This window comes from Phaseolus vulgaris, chromosome 4 (genome assembly GCF_000499845.2).
Source record: "Phaseolus vulgaris cultivar G19833 chromosome 4, P. vulgaris v2.0, whole genome shotgun sequence".
NCBI lineage: Eukaryota > Viridiplantae > Streptophyta > Magnoliopsida > Fabales > Fabaceae > Phaseolus > Phaseolus vulgaris.
In genome coordinates, this window is record NC_023756.2 from 16,765,027 (window position 1) to 16,779,475 (window position 14,449).

The window sequence follows — 14,449 nt, forward strand, 5'->3', positions numbered from 1 at the left end:
AACACTTAATATATTAATAAAGAATAAAATACTTATAATATTTACAAATTTTAGTATATAAAATACAATTTATTTTTAGGTCTTTCTAGGCCGAAAAGTTAATATTGTTAACCGCAACTGAAATTCAAAATTTATATTGTGAATAATTAATATTAATAATAATAGTAATAAAAAAGATAAAATATTTTTAAGAAGAAAAAATAAAACAAATCAAATTTATATAGGTTTCTATTTGTAAAATGTAAATTAAATTTATAAAAATTTAAATTTAGATATTTCTCTCCTCTACAAATGGGAACCAAATGCATACACATGTTTAAAAAAATTAGATTGTAGCCTAATTATGATTACTAATTAGGTAATGATAGGTGTACCAATCAGTCCTCGGACATTGATGACCGCTAGTAATGATGGGCCACGTAAGCTGGGTCCCACAAGCGGCATGAGCCAGTGTCTCATAAGCGGCATGGGTCAGTGTGCTGATTAGTTGTCGGATGTCGATCACCAAGATATGCCGATGTGTCCTCGGAAACAGAGTAAGATCGATGTGACATCGAGCATTGGTGGTGCAAATAACTAAATTGGGCCACGAAAGGTGGGTCCCAAGAAACACACCAGTTATCAGTAAAACGCCCAGAGGTAGGGGGAAGCCTAAGTCACAGGGCTCCATGTGTGTGGTGTGGATAGCGCAACTGGGCGCGACACGAGTAAAGAGTCTTGGAAGCCACAAATTCCCGTTAGGGTTAGGATTTCCAAGGGAGGCTGCATGCATGGCACATGAATAGTGATCCAGCCTGTTGACCGGAGCGCTGGAGAATGCCTCGTCAAAGGATCGTCGTGCGCGCCGCTTCTCACCTCCGTTCCTCCTCTGGATCTATCTCAAGAACCTGCAAAGAAACGATACGGCGCCGCTGCGGCCGATCGCACTCCGACGCTCAAGTCAGTGACGGTATCACCAAATACTAAGAACGAGAACCGTGCAAATCCTCTCTCACTCGCAAGCGTAAAGTGTATGAACTGAACGTGCGTACCTCAGAAAGTCTGTTAAGAGCTCTTATATACCTGGTGGCTTTCTCTCTCCTGGCAGTTACAGACTTGGACACGTGGCTCGCATCCGACTGTACACGTGCCATCATCTGGAGGCTCACTGACTTGGCGCTGCTTCTACTCTTATTTTGGCTAAGTTACTTATGCATGGTACTGCCCAGTGCATAGCTAACTTAGGAGTGCGATCTCTACTGAAATTGGCGAGTTAGGGCCTTCATACACCTTCCCTGTGGTCTCGCCGACCGCCTTCATAATCTGCTTCTCCTTCACCTTCGGCGATGTGCTTGTTCTGGCGATCTCCGACTGCTTGGTCGCCTGAGTCTACATCTGGCGACTTCATCTTCAACCTGGCGATCGCCTATTCTGGTAAACTGGAAATCGGAACACGCCAACTTAACAATCGGCGACCACACGTGCCTCCCGACTTCCTTCCTACCTACCAACCTGGCGCCTTGTCAACACGCCTACACTGTAGCAGGATGCCACGTCATCACACCCGTCCACCAGGGCGGTACAAATAGTTAGGGCACCCCCGAACGCATTGTCCCAGAGATTTGGTGCACAAGTTGGTACCCAGGTGGCCATTCTGTTAGAGGTTGAACTCCAGCAAGGGGAGCCTTACGCGCTAGATTACACTAAGATTGGGTAATAGCGGCGCAAGGGCATTCCCCCAGAAACCCTAAATGATGGTTACAGAAATAGAAGAAACCCTAGATACATAAAGGGTAGTAAGAAAACCCACAAGGTATGCAATCTCAGATATTAGAACTATTACACTCACATACTGTTTCTTAGCCCCAGTATTGACTTGAGCGTCAGAGTGCAAACGACCTCTAGGACGCCCCCCTTTGTCTTTGCAGGTACAAAGTGTTTCGATCTAGGAAAACACAAACCAAAGAAGAGAGAGGCGAGCGTGAGATCGTCGTTAGAGTCAATTGGCAAGCGAGTCAACCCGCAAGAACATTTGGCGCCCACCATGGGCCCCGTTAAAACTTGGGCCCATTCACAAGTGTAGAGAAGAGATCTAGCGATATGAGTAACACAAGGCAAGGATCCCTCGCACCGAACGTTGGGGAAAACATCACCTTGCAACAAATCATGGAGACGATGCGTGACCTTCAGGAGACAGTGGCGACGTCCAAAATGGATCATGAACGCATCCAGATTGACCTTGTTGCGTTGCAAGCAAGGAACGAAGAGCTGCGCAGGACCAACGAGGAACTGCGCAGAAATTTGCAGTAGGCAGGGGAACGTGTGGTGGATGAGTGAGCCCCACCTACACCACCTAGGGCTTTCCCAAAGCCATTCTCGTAGGCGATCATGGACGCTGTGATACCAACCACTTTCATAGGTCCTAAAGCCACCTTTACAGGTATAGAGGACCCAAAGGCTCATCTCACGACCTTCCACACCCAGATGATGCTGTCTGGGGGCTCTGATGCAGTGCATTGCAAGCTGTTCATGAGCATGCTGACAGGCACAGTGCTAGAATGGTTTGTCAGCCTCCCAGATGGCCATGTAACGTCATTTGCACAGTTTTCTACGCTGTTCAGGGAGCAATACATCATCAATCGCCCCCCCGCCAGTCTCTTACGATCTTTTCGACGTAAGATAATACTAGGGACAATCCTTGAAGGACTTCCTCAATCGATTTGGGGCACAGTTGGTGAGGTTGCACACCAAGGACGAGGATATGATGGTGCACGCTTTCAGGAAGGGAATCTTGCCAGGACCCTCCAGTGAGTCACTCATTAAGTCACCAAGGCCGACCTCCTAGATGTCGTCCCCCACGACAATGACCCAGTGGTATTCTCGGTAGTAACAACAGGAAGTAAGGTGCATCGTGTTCTAGTGGACCAGGGAAGCTCGACAAACGTGATGTTCTGGTCGACCTTCAACAAATTGCAGTTGTCTCCCGACCAGCTAAGGCCTTACACCGACTGCTTGTATGGAGTTGTAGGAGACCAGGTGGAAGTGCGTTGACACATAGAGCTGAGGACCACGTTCACGGATGGTGTAGCTTTCCGCACAAAGAATATCAGGTACCTTGTTGTTAACGCTCTCTCAGCTTACAACATACTTGTACCGACCGATCCTCTGACTCGGGCGTTGACCAAAGTCATAGTGGGGCCCCGAAGGCTGGGTCTGTTAGAGGGTCAGCAGCAGGATAGGGCGGAGTCTCGCTAGGCTCGCGGGTAAGGGGAGCCGAGGAGGGGGCGACATCGAGGCAGGGCGTGAAGGCCTCAAGCCTCGACACCCCAACAGTAAAGATGGACCGAAAAAAGTGGTTTCCAAGCCACACTCCAGTTACCAGCATGGGGTGTAGGAATTGCGATAGTACGCACCACCACCAAAGAGCCACTAGGAAAGAGACGACTCGTAAGGGTCACATTCCAGGGGTGATATGCATGCATTGATGGAAAAACCTTTTTCTTCTATTAGTGATCTTTGTAATTTCTTCTTTGGATGAATGATGAAGAAGATATGACGAGCGGAAGCATTAAAGAAACTCAATAGGAGTTTCCATGGATTGAAGTGGAGTTAGGAATTTGTGAGAGTGAGAGGTAAGGCCAACTCACTAGGAAAAAGTCTAGGCTAAGTCTTGAAGGAGACTAACCTAGGGAGAACTTAAGAACAAGTAGAATGGCCAAAACTAGGCAGCATTTCATTACTAATTCCAAGTTAAAGAAATACATGTATAAGAGACTCCTATTTATAGGATAAAGTCTCTCAAAAACTCTCAAATGAGAGTGTGACAAGTGTCACCACCTTATTGGTGCCAATCCTCTCCATTAAAGAGAAGACATGTGGAGACTTATGCCTTCCTTGCCTACATTTCTATTTGTACCCCTCTTTTACTATTTTACACATTACTTTGTTTTCTATTTACATCTTTCTCTACTTTGTCCCAAAATACAAGGCCCAAAACTTCCTAACTACTCTATACAATTTTTACAAGGCTAAGAAGAAGAAAAAGACTTTACAAACTCTTCATTAAAACTCGATCTTCGTCTATCTTCTTGGCCGAAAGTTTTGAGGCTAGACGGTTTCCATCATCCCCTCCCTCTTGAAAAGGATCTATCCTCAGATCTGAATGATGCTCAATGACAGCAGCCTCTGTTTATTTGATGTTTTCCTCCTGGGTCAAATGTCAATCTATAATAAACAACATCAAACAAACATGAGATAAATTTCTTTTTTAAAAGAAAATTAAAACAAAAGAAAACTAAACAAAAATAAGGCCCTTTATCTTTAAATTTCTTTTTAAAGAAAAACATAAGGCCCCTTTCAAAAATATTTTTGTTCACTTTGTGTTGTTTATTGCCCAAGCTAGGCAACAACATCACAAAGTTTGGTTTTTGAGATTTTTGTAAAGAAGAATGAGCATTATATAATTGAAAAGAAGAGTTCAAAGTATTGTAATCCCCCTTTAAGGATTCTTTCTCAGCCATGCTTTGAGGGAGTGTCATAAAAGGTTCTTCTTCTTTGTGGGTTTCCTCTTCTTCCTTTTCAATCAAACATTCTTCTGTATTTTGTGTGGAGGAAATATTTATATCTATATCTGGTTCAGCTCCAAACATAGATTTTTCTTCAAGCATATTCTCACAAGGGTTTTCTAGAGAAGATAAAATGTTATCGATATCTGATTCAACTCCAGAAAAAGAGTTTTTTGTACTTTCCTTTTCCTCCTTCTCTTCCTTCTTTCTGACAAGAGTTTGGAATTTTTCTCTAAACTCCTTTTCTCTTCTAACATATTCTTTTTCTCTGTATATAAAATTTCTTCCTTTTTCTACAAGCTCTTTCATTTCTTCTCTAAGCTTTTTCTTTTTCACATATGAAGGTGGAACAAACTTTCTTCTCATACACGTCTTCAATTCATCCCAATTAAGTACTTCAGATTTTCTGCCATTTATAACATCAGTTTCCCTTTTTGTCCACCAAGACCTAGCATATTCTTGAAAACTTAGGGTAGCCATGGAAAATCTGCTAAATTCATCCAATTGATGTTTTTTCAAAGATTTGATCAAATTTTGTTTCCCATTCTAAATATGCTTCAACATTTTTATTTCCATCAAAGTGAGGAATGTATACTTCAGGCTCGGTAGAATAATATAAACTTCTAGGCTCAAAACGCATCCCTTCCTTTTTTTGATAATGAGGGTTATAAATCTTTCTTCTACTATGATGATAAGTATACATAGACATATTAAGCTTTGTATTTAAAAGATTTTTCACAAGAAGGAAAGTGAGTTTAGCACACAAGGTAAATTCCCAGGAAAGAGAGGTGGATCACAATGGACACTCTTAAGTACCAAGTCTTTCCTAGCCAGAACTTATCCCAATGTACTTCACAAATCTCCTTCCAATGAAAACTTCTTCAACACAAACAAAGAGTATTCTAAAGAAAGAAACTAAAAGAAAGTTTTTTAAAAACTAAGAATTTAAATTGCAAAAATTTAAACTAGACGACTCCTAATGGTGAGGCTTGTTGGCACTTGTGAACCTTCAAGACACACTCACCGTCTAAAGCGTGTATCTAATAAGAAAATTAAAGAAAACTTGTAGGAGATGGAAGAACACCAAAGACTCTTCCAAGACACCTAAAGTAATGATAATGGCCAAATTACAAAACAATTGAAATCACACAAAATTTAAAAAAAAAAATAATCTTCAAAGTTTTCTTCTCTTCTCTCACAAGTGTTTCTCTCTAAGCCTTTACTTGTTTGTCCTCCAAAGGTGAGTACCCCTTGCAAAGTCCTTTGCCTTCTCTTAGGATGCTACCTAGAAGTTAGCTCAATTCTCACAAAGAACAAATTCAAGGTATATTCCACTTCAAGAGGTCAATAATAAAAGCAATAAAAACTCAATTTGAAGAGTGAAACTCAAAGGAGATTAGAGATGACAAACACAAAAATTATCCATAAAATCAAGACAAGCAAAAAAATTAAAGGTTTTCAAAAAAATAGGCACTCAAAAGAAAACACCTAAAGATAGACACTAGAATGGATTACAAAATTAAAACAAAGAATGATGAAAATTATTAGTAGACTATGAAATCCAAAATGTTGTTGCCCAATGTAGCTTGGTTCAAAGAACTCAATTCTCGCGGGTCCCGCGCTAAGGAACTCCAATTGCCAAATTTCTCACCAACATTTACTCTCCCTCATTATTCAACAAATTGCATTTAACTTTAAAGCATGGGTCCCACCGTGTGATTGCAAGTTCCAGTAGCTGCCAATACACACTTCTAATTACTCAACACATAAGTAATTTTTGGTTAGTTAAAAGCACCCACAATCACGCTTTCACCAATTCAACAATTTCCAATTTGCTTTCACTGATTCTACTTTAATTTCTTCAATTAATTGCACACCTTGGTAGTACTTGATTCACGCTGCACCTTCGGCACACCATTTCTCATCAAATTCTTCAAATTTACGGACCCCACAATTCACTGCATCAGCTTCAATCAATTTGTAATTCACAAATTGAATTCAAATGCAGACATACTTTTTTTTATTTAATTAAAATCTGCACCAAAATGATCAACAATTTCAAGCAATCAAATCTGAATCAGAACAGCTAGTATGAAGACCTACGCTTGTCAATTACAATTTCAAAATTCACCAACAGCTTCACTTTGCCAATTTCACAAGCTAAACCGGAAAATTCTGCATCAAGACTTGCACCAGTAAAATTCTTGCTTCAACAAAATTGAACCAATTTAGTTTACGCACTTTGCTTTCTCTATCTCACTTTTCTTGCATTCAATGAGGCAATTTTAATTAAATCTTTGGATCAATACACCAACCAATTATGCACCGGAATTTTACTCAATTAAGCATTGCATCGTGAACACCAATTATGAACCAAATGATGCAGACAATTCAAGTCATCATACTACATCACAACATCGTGATCAATTCATAAACAGTTTCAATGCACAAAATTATACCACCAAATTACACTAATCAAAAGATTAAAATTGTGCAGCTGCGAACTATTCAACAATATACACCAATTATGTGCAGGATTTTGTACCAAAATAGCCAAACCATAAAACTTCTGCACCCAAATCTACATCAAAACAATTACTACACTGTTAAATCAATTGCCAATAACTTGTTTATGTTGAATTAGTTGTTGGTCCAATTGAATCACCACAGGAAATCCTTCAATTCAGTATAGAACACCAAGTGTTTGATGGAATGCCTATTCCAACTACTCAACACAAACTACACTGAATCAAAATTACACCGTCTCAGATCAACCACTCCACTACTCAACTTCTCTTATTTCGAAGATTAACAGAACAGAACAATTGTAATTAAAATTGCACGTAAATGTAATTGAACGCACCTCTTCAATTCACAGAAACTGAATGCCACTGGACTTCGCTACACCTTCAGCTCACACAATTCTAATTCATGCTTATTGAACAAACACCTTGGCTGCAATGAATCAATTCATACGAAACACTACAATTCCTTTTTGGTTCGTGCTCGCTGAATCTCAAATTCTCCAGCAAATCGCTTCAAATCGATCGTCTTCTCCGTTAACCGGTTTCGCCGGAAAATTGAAACTCCTCTGTTACTGATTCTTCCAGCAACGCACCAAATCTAAAGCAAATTCTGATTTCGGCGGTTCAAATCTCCTTACCGCAATATCTCATTCAGTGTTCTCCAATCACTTGATTTAAAAATCGTTCCAGAGAATGAAGAATGTAGATGAAAACGCACCGGAAACTCACAGTTTCAACGATTTAGGTCGCTGGAAAACACAACTCCTCGCTGATTTAGGTCACTGGAAACCGCAAAAAACCTCTGTCCACTGATTATGTTCGCCGGAAGCCGCAAAACCTCCTTACACCAATTTCGTTTGCCAAAAACCGCAAAACACCTCCTGATATGAACGATCGTGTGTAGAAGCGTGTAGGTACTCTTGTAAGAGATTTCGAAGAACGATTAGACTTTGGACAAAGGGAACCTTTAGGTGGCTTCCGATTATACCAAGAACAAGAACAAGGACAAAGTGCATATATTATTGATATCTCAAATGATAGTTCAATACTCTATTTATAGAGTACTAAAGATAAATGCTAGAAAGATAAATGATAAAATCCTAACTAATTAAATCCCAACTAAAGATAAATGATAAATAATAGAAACTACTAATTAAATCCTAAAACTTTATAATATAACAATGCCCTCCCCATAACAACATTCTTGCCCTCAAGAATGGAACAATGGGTACTTCTTCAAATCAAAGTAGAACTCCCAAGTTGCATCCTCAGGAAGTTGGTGCTTCCATTTCACTAAAACCTTTGTGACTGCCCTTCCTCTTCGCTTAACTGTCATGCGGTCAATGACAGCTTCAGGCTCTTTCAGTTGTAGTGGGTCTTCAGATTGATAAGGTAGCGTAGTGGAAACCACCATGTCTCCCACATGTTTCCTTAGTTGTGATACATGGAAGACATTGTGAATCTTAGAATGCACTGGAAGTTCTAGCTTATAAGCTACCTCCCCCACCTTATCCAAAACTTTGTAGGGCCCAAAATACTTTGGGCTCAACTTAGCATTTGGTTTGAAGTTTACGGATACCTGCCTGTAAGCTTGCAACTTAACGTAAACTAAGTCACCAATCTCAAAACCCCTCTCGGATCTGTGTCTATCTGCTAGTTGCTTCATTCTCTCTTGTGCTCGTTTTAAATGAAATTTTATCACTTTCAACATTTATTCTCTCTTGAGAAGGCTTTTATCTACCAATTCAATGCTGGATTCCCCGATAAGTATGGTAAATGGATAGGAGGTGGTTGACCATACACAATTTCATAAGGGGTGGCTTTGATGGTTGTATGGAATGTGGTATTATACCACCATTCTGCAAGAGGAAGCCATTGCACCCATTTGTGTGGTGAGTCAACACACATACATCTCAAATAAGTTTCTAAGCATCTATTCACCACCTCTGTCTGGCCATCTGTTTGGGGATGATAACTTGTGGACAGTTGAACTTGCACTCCTTGTACTGCCATAAACTCTTTCCAAAATTGGCTCACAAAAATCGGATCTCTATCACTGGTAATGGTTTCTGGACATCCATGTAACTTGAACACATTGTCCAAAAATGCTTGAGCAACACTTCTTGCCGTATATGGGTGAGTTAGGGCCATAAAATGGGCAGCTTTGCTCAACCTGTCTACTACCACAAAAATGACTTGTTTACCTTCTGAATGTGGTAACCCTTCAATGAAATCCATGGTGATGTGCAGCCAAATGGTCTGTGGAATGGGTAGAGGTTGTAGAAGGCCTGGAGTAGCAGCGCTGTCATATTTATTTTGCTGACACACAGAACACCGTTGGATAAAATGTTTGATATCTTTATTTAATCCTTTCCAATAAACCACTGCCTTGACCCTTTTCACTGTTGCATTCATACCCGAATGACCGCCCTCTGCTGAGGCATGTAGCCACTGCAAAATCTTCTTTCTCAATAACCCATCTATCCCTACAACCAGCCTGCCTTTTCTTCTAAGTTCATTGTTTTCCCATGTATAATGTTTATGGGAACTTGTATTCGCCTTTAACTCTGTTATGAGTTTCTGTAAGTGAATATCTGTAATCCATGATTGTTGTATATCCTGTAGTAACTCAGACTGTAGTTGTAAGGTAATTAAACCTTTGCATTCCACTATGTCCCTTCTAGATAATGCATCAGCGACAACATTTTCTTTTCCTTGGCGATATTCTATGGTGAAATCAAATTCCATCAGCTGGACTAGCCATTTTTGTTGAAACTCAGTGGACCATCTTTGATTTAAGATGTATTTAAGGCTGTAATGATCCGTCTTGATAGTAAAATGACGATTCAACAGGTAATGTCACCATTTTTGCACAACAAAGACTACTCCCACCAATTCCTTTTCGTATGTTGAATAAGCTTCTTGTTGAAGATTAAAAATTCTACTAATAAAAGCTATGGGATGGTGGTCTTGCATCAAAACTGCTCCCACGCCTTGCCCAGAAGCATCTACCTCCACAACAAAGACTTTTGTGAAATCAGGTAGTGCTAAAACGAGAGTACTGCTCATCATCTTCTTAAGGTCGTGAAAAGCTTGTTCAGCCCTCTCACACCAAAGGAAATTGTCCTTCTTAAGCATATCAGTTAAGGGTTTAGCAATGATGCCATAGCCGCGGACAAATCTTCTATAATACCCAGCTAAGCCCAAAAACCCTCGTAATTGTTTTAGGGTTCGTGGTAGAGGCCAGCTTACCATAGCAGCAACTTTGTTGGAGTCCGCGGAAACGCCATGTGCATTAATAATATGGCCTAAGTACTCCACTTCGGAAACAGCAAAATAGCATTTAGATCTCTTGGCAAAAAGAGAATGGATACGGAGAGTCTGCAATACTTCTTTGAGATGTTGTATGTGCTCCGTTATGTTTTTGTTGTAGACTAGAATATCATCAAAAAACACCAACAAAAATTTCCTTAAAAACCTCTGAAAAATGGAGTTCATTAATCCTTGGAATGTAGCCGGAGCGTTGGTGAGTCCAAATGGCATCACCAGGTACTCATAATGTCCCGAGTGTGTTCGAAAAGCTGTCTTCCACACATCGTCGGGATTCATTCGAACTTGATTATAGCTGCACGTAAATCAATTTTCGAAAAAACAGTAGATCCTGCTAATTCATCCAGTAGATCATCAACTAAAGGAATAGGAAATTTGTTCTTGACTGTGCCCTTATTCAGATCCCTATAATCAACACAAAGTCTCCATGAACCATCTTTTTTGCTTACAAGAAGCACGGGGCTGGCGTAAGGGCTGCAACTTTCCTGTATAATTCCGGATTGCAAATATTCATGTATAAGTTGGTCAATAATGTCCTTTTGGGTTGTGGCATACCTGTAAGGCTGTTTGTTGACTGGATTAACTCCCTGAATCAATGGAATATGATGATCATGGCCTGGTCGAAAGAGTGGTAATTGTTGTGGTTCTTGAAAGATATCTGCAAATTCTTGTAAGAGATTCGCGATCTCAGTTGGAATCTCCTGTTCTGCAGCATGTGTAGTCAAGGACTGCAACAACATGTCCTCCTCTGCACCCACGTGTATCATAGACAAATGTACACCGTCAATAAAAGCTTTGCTCAACTGTTGCTTGTGTGCAGGTTTAAGCTTGGGGGCCATAGAGCCACGTAGAACATGTCGCCTTCCTTGTACCTTGAATTCCATAGTGAGTTTGTCGAAATTCCATAAAATATCGGCCAATGTTATGAGCCACTCAATTCCCAGCACTAAATCGCAACACCCCAAAGAAAGGAGTAGCATATCAGCAGTAAAAGTTGTGTGTTGAATTGTCCAACTAAATTTTTTGACCACGGAAGATATCTTGATCTTTGACCCATCTGCTACCACGACATTCAAAGGGGCAATTGTCTCAATTACACACCCATATTTTTGAGCCATTTGGGTATCTAAGAAATTATGAGTGCTGCCACTATCAATGAGAATATGTAAAGGTTGTTTTTGATGATATCTAGTGATTCTCATAGTCTTGAACCCAGCCACTCCTGTTAATGCGTTGACTGAGATTTGTGGTTCCTTCCATTGCAATAAGTCAGTATCGTCACTGGGAGGACTATCCTGTGTGTCATCTTCTTCCTCCATCTCCATGACGTGAAGCTGTAATTTCTTGTGTACTCTACTGTGCTCCATTGAGTAGGGTTCATCACAAAAATAACAAAGGCCTTGGGCTCTGCATTCTGCTATGAATTCCGGCGTTAGGTGGTGTGTGGGTTTAGGTTTGGGAACCGCAGTGATTGGAGATGACGATGATAGAGGCACTGGAGCTGGACCTAAGACTCCCCTGTGGAATTTGGTCGTCGACTTGCTAGAATTGGCTGCTTCATACGTCCTGGCCAAAGTAAATGCATGTTGTAGGTTGGAACATGCGTACCATCATTTGGATGTCTTGCTTTAAGCCACCAAGGAAGCAACTGAGAACATGATCATTAGCTAACTTTAATCTTGTAATGATGGAATCAAACTCTTCATGATAGGCATCAACGGACGTCTTTTGTCGCAGACGCATTAACGCAACCATGGGATCATCGCCAATTGCACCAAACCGATCTTTTAGACTTTTGGTGAATCCAGGCCATGAAGGTGCATCCATATCTAAATCAGAGTTCTTAAGTGCGGTATGCCATTGCAAGGCCTTGCCTTCTAGATGCACAAGTGCCAGCTGTACCTTGAATTCCTCTGGAGTCTTGTCAATGAGAAAATAATTTTCGCATTGATAAATCCACTGATTAACATTTTTGCCATTGAATCGGGGAAAGTCGATCCGTGCCAACCGCGTGCCACAAACATAAGAAGACCCCGTTCGAGGTCCGCGCGACATTGTCTCAGGTGAGGGCCGAGGGGAGCGTTCACCTTGAGATTGAGTAAGTAAATCCTGGATGGTGTCTTTCATAGAAAGAGTCAAAGTTTCCTTCAACGTAGTCGCGAGTTCCATAAACCGATTATCCATCCTTTGGGAGATTCGATCTTCCATCTCCTTAGTAGCTTGAGCGGAGCGTGTTGATTCTGCCATTGAAGTACTGGAAGGTCCTAGCTGATACCAATTGATATGAACGATCGTGTGTAGAAGCGTCTAAGTCCTCTCGTAAGAGATTTCAAAGAACGATTAGGCTTTGGACAAAGGGAACCTTTAGGTGACTTCCGATTATACCAAGAACAAGAACAATGATAGAGAATTGAGAAACGGAAACAAAGTGCATATATTATTGATATCTCAAATGATAGTTCAATACTCTATTTATAGAGTACTAAAGATTACAAATGATAAAGATAAATGCTAGAAAGATAAATGATAAAATCCTAACTAATTAAATCCCAACTAAAGATAAATGATAAATGATAAAAGTACTAATTAAATCCTAACTAATTAAATCGAAACTAAAGATTTAAATCCTAACTAATTAAATCCCAACTAAAGATAAATGATAAATAATAAAAACTACTAATTAAATCCTAAAACTTTAGAATATAACACCTCTGTTCGTGATTCCTCCAACACCACACCGCTTCAATTAGATTTCACACCGAACAAATTCTTCGTCAAACTTATGTTTCTCACCTTCGCACCAAACTCAGCTCACACGTTTTCAAAATCACATCAAGAATGAAGAATAAGATGAACGGATTGAAAACGCATATGAACGTGAACGTGAACGTGCAACAAATTTTCGTGAAATTTTGACAATACAAATGGATTCAGAACTGCTATTCGCACCACAGATCCAATGAGATCTCACAAACAAATCCAAATTACTCTTCACACCTGGAAATTTCTTTTAGAACCACGAACAATTTTCAGAAAATTTTTCGAGAATTTTCGAAAATGAATTTTGAGAGAATAATAATGGAAACCTAACTCAAAGAAAATTGCTAATGATCTAGTAGCAATTTATGAACTCAAATATGAAAATCAAAAGCACTCAAGAGCTCTAATTTATGAAGAAATTTGAAAAAAAACTTCAAAAAAGTTCAACTAATGGAGTTTATGACAAATTTTGACTAAACATGACTCTAGACAAAACATATATGATTATAAAATCAAAATGACTCAATTATATGAAAATTTCACCGAACAAATTTGAAGAAAACTTAAAAAATTCAAAAGCCCACATGAACATGAACACAATAACACCTAAAAGTACATACATGAAGGTTCAAGTAAGAACAATTAATTTGAACCAAACAAAAAGACAAAAAAACACAAAATCAATCGATAAACATTCAAGACAATCAAGAACATTATGAACAACACGAAATTTAGAAAAAAATAGAAGAAGATCTTACAACCATAGCTCTGAATACCAAATGATGGAAAAACGTTCTTCTTCTATTAGTGATCTTTGTAATTTCTTCTTTGGATGAATGATGAAGAAGATATGATGAGCGGAAGCATTAAAGAAACTCAAGAGGAGTTTCCATGGATTGAAGTGGAGTTAGGAATTTGTGAGAGTGAGAGGTAAGGCCAACTCACTAGGAAAAAGTCTAGGCTAAGTCTTGAAGGAGACTAACCTAGGGAGAACTTAAGAACAAGTAGAATGGCCAAAACTAGGCAGCATTTCATTACTAATTCCAAGTTAAAGAATTACATGTATAAGAGACTCCTATTTATAGGATAAAGTCTCTCAAAAACTCTCGAATGAGAGTGTGACAAGTGTCACCACCTTATTGGTTCCAATCCTCTCCATTAAGTAGAAGACATGTGGAGACTCATGCCTTCCTTGCCTACATTTCTATTTGCACCCCTCTTTTACTATTTTACACATTACTTTGTTTTCTATTTACATCTTTCTCTACTTTGGCCCAAAATACAAGGCCC

General features: G+C 39.7%; 1 long non-coding RNA gene across 1 annotated transcript; it reads right to left on the reverse strand.

Annotated features, from left to right (window-relative positions):
- Positions 1-5,238: 5,238 nt before the first annotated feature.
- Positions 5,239-13,250, reverse strand: LOC137837368 (uncharacterized). Its single transcript, XR_011085440.1, has 2 exons — positions 13,109-13,250; positions 5,239-7,947 (listed from the first exon to the last, which is right to left on the reverse strand). It is a non-coding gene; the product is annotated as an uncharacterized lncRNA (long non-coding RNA).
- Between the last annotated feature and the right edge of the window lie 1,199 nt (positions 13,251-14,449).